Source organism: Abrus precatorius, unplaced genomic scaffold, assembly GCF_003935025.1.
Source record: "Abrus precatorius isolate BTA unplaced genomic scaffold, Abrus_2018 Scaffold2, whole genome shotgun sequence".
NCBI lineage: Eukaryota > Viridiplantae > Streptophyta > Magnoliopsida > Fabales > Fabaceae > Abrus > Abrus precatorius.
In genome coordinates this window covers 1,715,723-1,724,888 of record NW_020874362.1, presented here as the reverse complement: position 1 = coordinate 1,724,888, position 9,166 = coordinate 1,715,723, and positions in this window count along the sequence as shown.

Below are 9,166 nucleotides of genomic sequence, written 5' to 3'. Positions count from 1 at the left end.
TTTCTTCTTCTTCTTCTTTTTGTCAATTTAATTTATAGCTTAAGGGAATTATCTGAGCCATGCAAATTGGAAGTCATGCTCGGTTCAAAGATATTCTTTCTCTAACATCTTTCTTACATTAGATTTTTTCTCTCATATTTCTCATTTTTTTTAAATTCAAATTTGATAAGAATTCAAAATCAACTTATTTACCCAATTTTTTGGATAAGTTATACAGGCATCTTTTGTTTTAACAAATATTATTAATTTTTGTGTTATTTTTAAATGAGAGTATTTATATGAATACTTTGAATAGTAACATTTTCAATAAATATTCCTTTTCTTTATCGAGACATATAATTATTTTTATATTATGTATTTTATTTTTAATTAATATTTTAAGTTTTTTATACATTTTTAAAATCGAGAATGATTTTTAATAATTTTTTTAATATTTTATATACTTTTTAGAAATTTATTAAATTTTAAAATAGTCATAAATTATATGTTTAATTAATTATTTTAAAATTATATCAACGATACTCATCTAATACATGAAAATTACTAATTCTTTGTAAGAAATGTGAGAGAATTTATATTTAAAAAATTGTTAATTTTATAATAAAATCAAACGTAAAATTAAGATAAAAATTTTAAAAATAAAGATAATAAAAAATTAAAAAGAAAGAAATCATCTTAATTTCATTATTCACAGACTTAATGCACGTGGATATGTCTTTTTATAGGATTAAGTCTATAATTTAGAAGTAACATTTTAAGTATAAATTAAATAAAGAAGTTACAATCTTTAAAGCTTAGAAAATATAAAATAATTAAAAACTAGACATTCATTCGTAACAATTCACAGGAGTCAATCTTATTAGAAAAAATTTTGTGGAACACAAATCTAATAAAAGAAAAGAGTACGCCATTATTTAATGTTATTAAATAATGCTTCATTTAAAATTTTGTTACGAAAACTAAGTGAAAAAAATCATTCTAGAGAAAAATAAGTGTAAAACGTATTTATTTCTTTTATTATACAGATAATCATTTTTAACATGACAAAATTTAATTTTGTGAATTAGTTGACCAAAGGTTTTATATGATAGTAACTTTGTAAAAATATATATAGATTTTCACATAAACGAATTTGTTAAACATTTAAATCTTCATTCTTTTAAATGTCATTGATAAAAAAAAGAATTTTAGTGAAATATATTATTTTTTTATCACCTTTTAATATACATTTTTTTCAATTGAGTAATACATGTAGCATTATTTTAATATGTGATTGACAGGGTCATTTTTTTTTAAAAGAAATCACAAATTTCTCACATATGTTGAATTACAAATCTAAATCAAGTACATTCTTTACTTGCTTATCATAATGCTAAACTTTTAGCATAATTAGATAATGCATTCATTATAGTTTATTTCATATATCGCTATGCAATGGTTATATCACCATATGTGAACGATTAGCATGTTTATGATCTATCATTTTGAGAGTCAAATAAATAACCAACATTTGCATAATTAATAAAGTCTAATTTTGGTAAATTTAAGTAAAATAAACTCATATCCATTATACTTTTAAAGTAGCAAAATATATGTTTCACTTTATTCCAATCCGTTCTTGTAAGTGTGTATCTTGCTAACAATTTAATTACAAATAATATATCACGCATATTTGACAAGCAAAATAAACTAGTGCTTCAATTACACTAAGATAATACACTTATAACCACAAAGTTCTTTATCTTTTTTCTTTATGTTTGAAAAAAATCTTTGTTAACATATAGTGACCTTACAATTATTGGAAGACACAATAGATGTGATTTATCTATATATAATCATTTTAACACCTCTTTCATAAATATTTTATTGTCTACATATTCAAGTTCTGATCCAACACAAAACTTTGTCTTTACAATAATGATAATAATATTTAAATCATTGACATAAACAATTGTCACATCTTTTCATAAAAATTCATGGACAAATGGGATCATTTTTATATCCTTTTCTCACAAATATTCACTAAAGTGATTATACGACATGTACCAAATTGCTTTGGTCCATATAGTGATTTATTTAATTTGATTGAATAATTTTTTTTAGAATTTGAATTGTATGATTTTAGAAAATTAAAAATTTTAGGTAGTTTTTTGTGGGTAAATGAACCAATTAAAAAGTAATAAACGAGTTTTAAAATAGTTTCTAAAATATCGTCCCACAAGGATTGTTTTAAAATACCAAGAATATCTTAGTTCAATTATTTGAACTCAAAGAATGTAAAATTAAATAAAATAAGAATTTAAATATAAAATTAATTAAAAGAAAATTAAAAAAGAACAACCTATAACAATAAATTAATAAAGATGAAATATAGGGCACATGCTTTCACATTTACAGTTTTCTATATTTACTTTTAAACTAATTCTAGTGCTAATTTCTTTATTATTGTCAACTACTCGTATTAAATTCATTAACACTCAATGGTCATACAATGTTAATATTCTTTTACCTAAGTTATTGCCCTCAACGGTTATGCAAGATAAAATGAACAAAAAACATAAAGAGCTTACAAGTTATTAATTTGATAATGATTGAAAGAGAAGAATTAAGTTTGGTACACCTAATTCTTTGTCTTATTTTACTCTATAGATCAATTAACTATATGTGGTACGATCTCTTACAATATAGTTAATTATGATATGTTTAAGAGTTGTCAATTATGAACATATAAATATAGCGCAATAAGATAAACATTAATCAATAGAGGAAACTAAAATTATCATTAATCACATAGAACACATAAAGTTATGCAAAAGGTCTACTATAACCCTAATTATGGATTTAGCTAAACCTAATGAAATAAGAAATTAAAGTAATAATAAACCAATCTGTAATTATTTGAAAGTAAATGCAAACTAGAGGAGTCCCTAATGGAGATATGTTTTACTTCTAATAAAGTTATAGCCTTCAAGATTCTTTAAATAAGGTTTAGAATCAATGAGATGATGGTTGTTACCTCCAAGAGATATGTTTTATTTCTAATAAAGATATGACGTATCAGGAGAAAAAGATATGACTTGTCAAATTTAAAATTCAAATTCTCTCTTCATAGTTCCTTTAAAAATCTCTAAGTTAGATGTACTAGAAGGAGAGCACAATCATGCATGATCCTACTTATAGCTCGAAGCAACAACAATGGTTTTTCCTCTGGAATGGTGAGGTGCTCTTTTATTCTTGCAATTCACAATCCTTTTCTCCTTCTCACTTTGCCTCTACTTTTGCCACATCTTCCATCCACAAGCGTAGGCTCACATCTAAGGATCACACGCCTCTCTTCCCTCCCTCTTCCTTTTCTTCTACTACAAAAACCCTTGTTTTTTCCTACATCGAAGTTGCAAAGTTTGATCACTTGCCTGACTTGCTTTATGTGTTAGATTTGTCACTTTGGTAAACTCAATTACATTTTATGAGGGGTATAACGGGATTGAGACGTTTAGTAGAGATGTGTTAATCTTTCATGGCATAATTAAATATAGGTTTGTATAAGTTTTTGTTTTGCAAGTTTTGATTTTTTTTTAAGTTGTCCGTTTAGATCGTTGTTGACAACTAATTTTAGTGAAATTGCAGGAGATCAATGTGTTTTGAGTTTGAAACATTTGTTGAAGAAGTTCTTATGAAGGATATGGAATGGCCTCATAGAATCCTAAAGGCATGAAAAGGTTCATATGTGTGTCACGTGGATCTTAGGTGTAGGGTTTGTTGCACTTAATTTTATTAAGAATTAGATTATTCATACACTTTATGTAATATTAATTTTCTAAGGATTTGCATTTGAGATCTTGATGGAGAAGGAAGATATATTACTTGTGATATTGTTGATAATGTTGAGGCTTCTATATTTTATAAGGAGGGTATGTGTTAAAAAATGGTGGTGTTGGTAGGGATAAGGATGATGATTTTGTGAAGTTGTAAAAGGTGAAAAAGGAGAAAAAATGTTGGAAAAAAGGGAGGTTGAAGAAGATGAATTAATTATTAATTTTTAAAAATAAAATATTAAAAATAATGATGACTCGACAATAGTGAGTTGGATTTGCATTATACAACTCCCCAAATAACATTGTATAGTTGATTGTATGGACTAAATCTTCATAAGTTTTTTGAGGACTAATTTCAAAGGGCATTACTTTTATAAATACAAAAAAAATTAAACTTATTATATATAAATTATTTAAAATACGTTATTTTTAAGATTATTTTTTATAACTTTTTTTAATTAATATTCACATATGTCCAAGGATACTTATGAGTAATTGGTAAACTTGCATAAAGTCTATTTAACAAGTACCCACGAGTATGAAGAGTTAAGAAAATTGTTTAAATTTTAATACATAACAACAAAATATAACAGAAAGCAATTTTGATAATGATTGTTATTTATATAGTTTATATTTTTGTATTCATGAATTATTTTTCATCATATACCTGATCTTCTTCCTAGAATCATTCATATATTCTTTTTAGAATTACTCCTTTTAACAGCAAAAGGCCTATTGAAATTATTAACAAACACCATATCAAACATCTCTTACTCTATAAATTGATTAAGTTAGTACATGCAAGCTCTAACAACACTTCATTGGCAGTACATAAAGCATATTCTTATATATCTAAAAGGAACAATGTCTCGAAATTCTCAAATGCAAATTGGACTACAAATCTGGATGATAGAAAGTCTATAACAAGCTACTATGTGTTGCTAATAGGACTTCAATAAGTTGATCATAGATCGATGTCGTACTCAGTCAAATAAAAAATCATTTAAATGTAGTAAACTAGGAGACAAACATGTCATTCTCTTGAGGGAAGATTTTAAATTCAAGCAAGAATGTAATCAAGAATAATAGGGCTACAAACAACATATATAAAATTGAGAGACAATTTTAAATTCAAGCAAGAATGTAATCAAGAAATTAAAACATAAAAAATGGAGTAATAATAAGGATTCTAATAATCGTAGCAAAAGTTATGCCAATTTAAAGTTTGCAAATCTGAATAAAGACATAAGATGCTACCAAGTTTATATCTATGCAAACTAGGTGGGGTGGCCATGACAATTCATTATAAAATGAAAGAAGTGTGGACACAAATTCATACCTAAATTTAACCCTAAGCATGGTAGATTTGAAAAAATACTTGAAAATTGGGGAAAAATGATGAAGATAAAGGAATTTAAGGAAATGTCACTAGTACTAACTTAGTCGGTCTTGCTTACAATGGTGAAAACCTTTAGAAAATATTCTTGAGTCACCAAAATTCAACCAAAGTGCAAATTATGGTGTTGTAAATGCTGCGATGTGCCAAGAAATGCTAAAACCTATCAAAACAGAGAAAGGGTTTAACAAAAAAAATTTGGCGGAAACCAATGTTAGACATTTATGATAAGGAATGCAATCAAAATTACCAAACCAAATTTTTTATTCAAAATTTAAATATTTTTTAATTAATTTAATCTAAACTAATGTGCCTAATTTAATCTTAATAAAAAACTAATATAAATCTTTAAAAGTAAAATAAACTTTATCTAATCAAATCAAATCCTAATTCTAATTATTTTTAAAAAAAACTAATCAAATTAAATCTAATTCTAATTACAAAATTCAAACTAATTCTAAATTCAATGGTTTTTGACAATAACGCCAATTTGATCAATGTCGTATTTGGTCAAATAAAAAAAATTGATAATAAATTAGGAGACAAACTTAGGTCATTTTTTTAAAAGACTTCGATTATAAATGCTTAAAATGATACACAAAAAATTAGAGAAATTTTTGAATATAAACAAGAATATAATCAAGAAATTGAAAATACAAAGAAATTCAATATATCAAAAGTGATTGACTTATTATTTTTACTCTTCAAAATAAATTTAGTTTTAAAATTAATCTTAATCTAATGTATGAATTCAAATTAAAAAACAAGCGTCTTTAATATGAATTTCCTAAATGATCATTGAACATGCGTCTTTGATTAATTCGATACAATTTTTCTTAATCCAATCTCGAAATTTTGAACTATGTAAATTTTATAGTCACACAGGTAATGAATCAACAAGTGTGAATTATCTGAAATCATACCAACATGATCTAAAACTAAATTAAAAGTATTTATGACAAAATTGAGAAGTTACAAAAAAAAATTTCAAGTTGGATTGAATTAAAAAATGCTACACCTTTGTCTTACAAGATTGAATTCATAGATCAGTCTATGAAATTACTTCTTCATCACAATTATAAATACAAATATAAGTTTAAAGGCAATTATCATGGAAAAGCTAAAAAAAATTGAAAGAAAGAAGAAAAGAAATAAGAAAGAAATCAAATTAACCTCAAATAAAAAATAACAAAAATGTAAAAAGAAAGATAGTAAAAAAAAAAAAGGAGTTCATAATTCCTTCAGCATCCTCTCTTTATATAGAGGTTGAACCCTAAACTAAACAAAATCTAATATTGGAAAGTAAAATGGGCCACAAATTCAAATTAAGTTAAAATCTTAACCACAGATTATCAATAGATACTTAATTCTTATAATTTTCATAACAACATCAAGAGAAAAACTTCAAATGTAGGTAACTTTCATCTTAAAATTCCAAATTTGACAAATAAAGTTTCAAATTAGAGCTCTTTGAGTTAGCTTTTTAATGCAAACAAAAAATTATTGATTAAAAGTTATGACCAAAATATTAAGAAAGGGTCAAAAATACTAAAATATAAAAATTAAGTAAAATTATTAATTAAGGCTCAAATAAACTCAAACAAATAAAGCTAACTTAAAACAATAAAATAATTAATATAATATAATTTATTAATCATCTAAGAAACAATTAATAGTATCCAAATCAAATATTTAATCAAGAGTATCGTGCACTTGCTAATCGTGCATATCAAACTCACCTTCCACTTTTATTTCTAGTTCAATGTTTTATAACTTGAGTAAGAGTTTATTTTTTAATTATCATTAAATTTTAAAAAAATTATAAGAGAAGGGCTAAAAATAATTCTAAAATATATATATATATATATATATATATATATATATATATATATACCTTATTTTTCATAAGTTGCATTTAAATTATATTTCTATTTATTATAATATTCACAAGTTGTAATTTTTTTTATAGGCAAAACATATATTATTAGAGAGTTCACATGGAACTCAAAACCCATATACACAAAAAAAAATTACTAACTCAGAGAAATAAAAAGCAAAAATATACTTATACAAAGCTAAGACAAATGCAATTTCGTGGGTTCAAATACCAATCAACTAACAAAATAGCTTCTCTCTTACTAACAAGTGATAGTCATTTTTAGGACCTTAGAATAATAGAATCTAGAATTTCCCTCTCATCCAAAACACCATTGGAAAATACAATTTGATTTCTATGTAACCACAAAGACCACACTGTACTTACCCAAACAATTAATAAGCATATCCCTTCTCTTTTACTACAGCCAACACCAACCCAAGAAAGCAAGTGAGTCGATATATTTGAAGGCAAAACCAGTGAGAATCCAAGCCAACGCACAGTAAAGTACCAGATTTGAGATGAAACTGAACACGTTAAAAATAAATGAGTTAGAAAATCCTCCAAACCATGACAGAAGCAACAAGTTATATCATCAATTTGAACACCTCGATCAATCAGCAAACCCTTACAAGGAAGTGCATTCAACAATAATTACCAAGAAAATACCAGACACTTAAGAGGGACCTTTCCTCTCCATAGCCTTTGCAAGGCATCTGCCGTACACTGATCTACACTATTAGGACCACCAAAAAGTTTAAATAGTCATGAATACGTAGATTGTACTGAATAACAACCTGAAGAATCTGCCCTCCATACCCATTTATCTTCTTGTAGTAACTCCATCCATATGCTTCAACAAAAGATTAAAGCTTGAGATCTCATGTTGAAAGAGTCCTCTTCGCCAACTAACATCCCAAACCCACCTAGTGCCATCATGAAAATCATTCTCAAATACACATGATTCAGCATTCCTTACTACCGCAAACAATCGCGGAAATGCTTCACACAATCGCACCCTGCCTACCCACTTATCTCTCCAAAAAAGAGTGTGTAAACCTGTACCCACACTCCTATCAAACTTCTCATCCAGCCAAGAATTTCCTTGATGAATAACCTCCATCAAATCACGCCACTACAAAGAACATCTGTTGTGGACTGATGGATGCTGAATAGAAGAAACTAATTTTTCATACCTAGATTCTAACACCCGCACCCACAATGAACTAGAACAATTAACACCTCGCCACAACCATTTACCAAGAAGCGCCTAGTCAAACCATTGCACATTCTTAATGCCCAAGCCACCATTCTTCCGCGGTCTACATACCGTTTCCCATTTCACCCAAGGGATTTTAGATCTATCCTTAACACCCTTCCATAAAAAATTTCGTTGGATTGTGACAATCTCCTTTATCACCGACTTCGGCACCTTAAAAAAGGATAACGAGTGCAATGGCATAGAATTAAGAACTGCATTAATCAAAGTCACCCTGCCTCCAATCGATAAATACCTATGTTTCCATGACGCTAACCTCTTTTTAAGGGCATCTAACACACCCTTCCATGCACTAGGCTTTCTTGGGTTAACACCTAACTGTAACCCGAGATACTTTAATGAGAAACTACTAATCTTACAATGGAGGAACTCCACAGCTAAGTTTTCAAAGTCATCACCAGTATTAATCCCCAATACACAACTTTTATGAAAGTTAATTTTCATACTTGACATTAATTCAAAGCTACGCAATACTGCTTTCAAAGTCCACAAGTTCAGAACCGAAGCCTCTCCCATAATTAATGTGTCATCCGCAAACTACAGCAAAGAAATATCTGGTCCCTCTATCCCAATCTTCACACCAGAGAACAACCCACAAGCCACTGCCTTCCGCATAAGAACTCCTAACCCTTCCGCTGCCACAAGAAAAAGAAAAGGGGCAAGAGGATCGCCCTGTTTTAGGCTCCGCTCAATATGAACCTCCAATGTAGGACAACCATTAATCAAAGCTGATAGGCTACCCCCCCACATACAAGCTTCCATCCAACTGACCCATTTTTCTGAAAATCCAAAGCTACGTA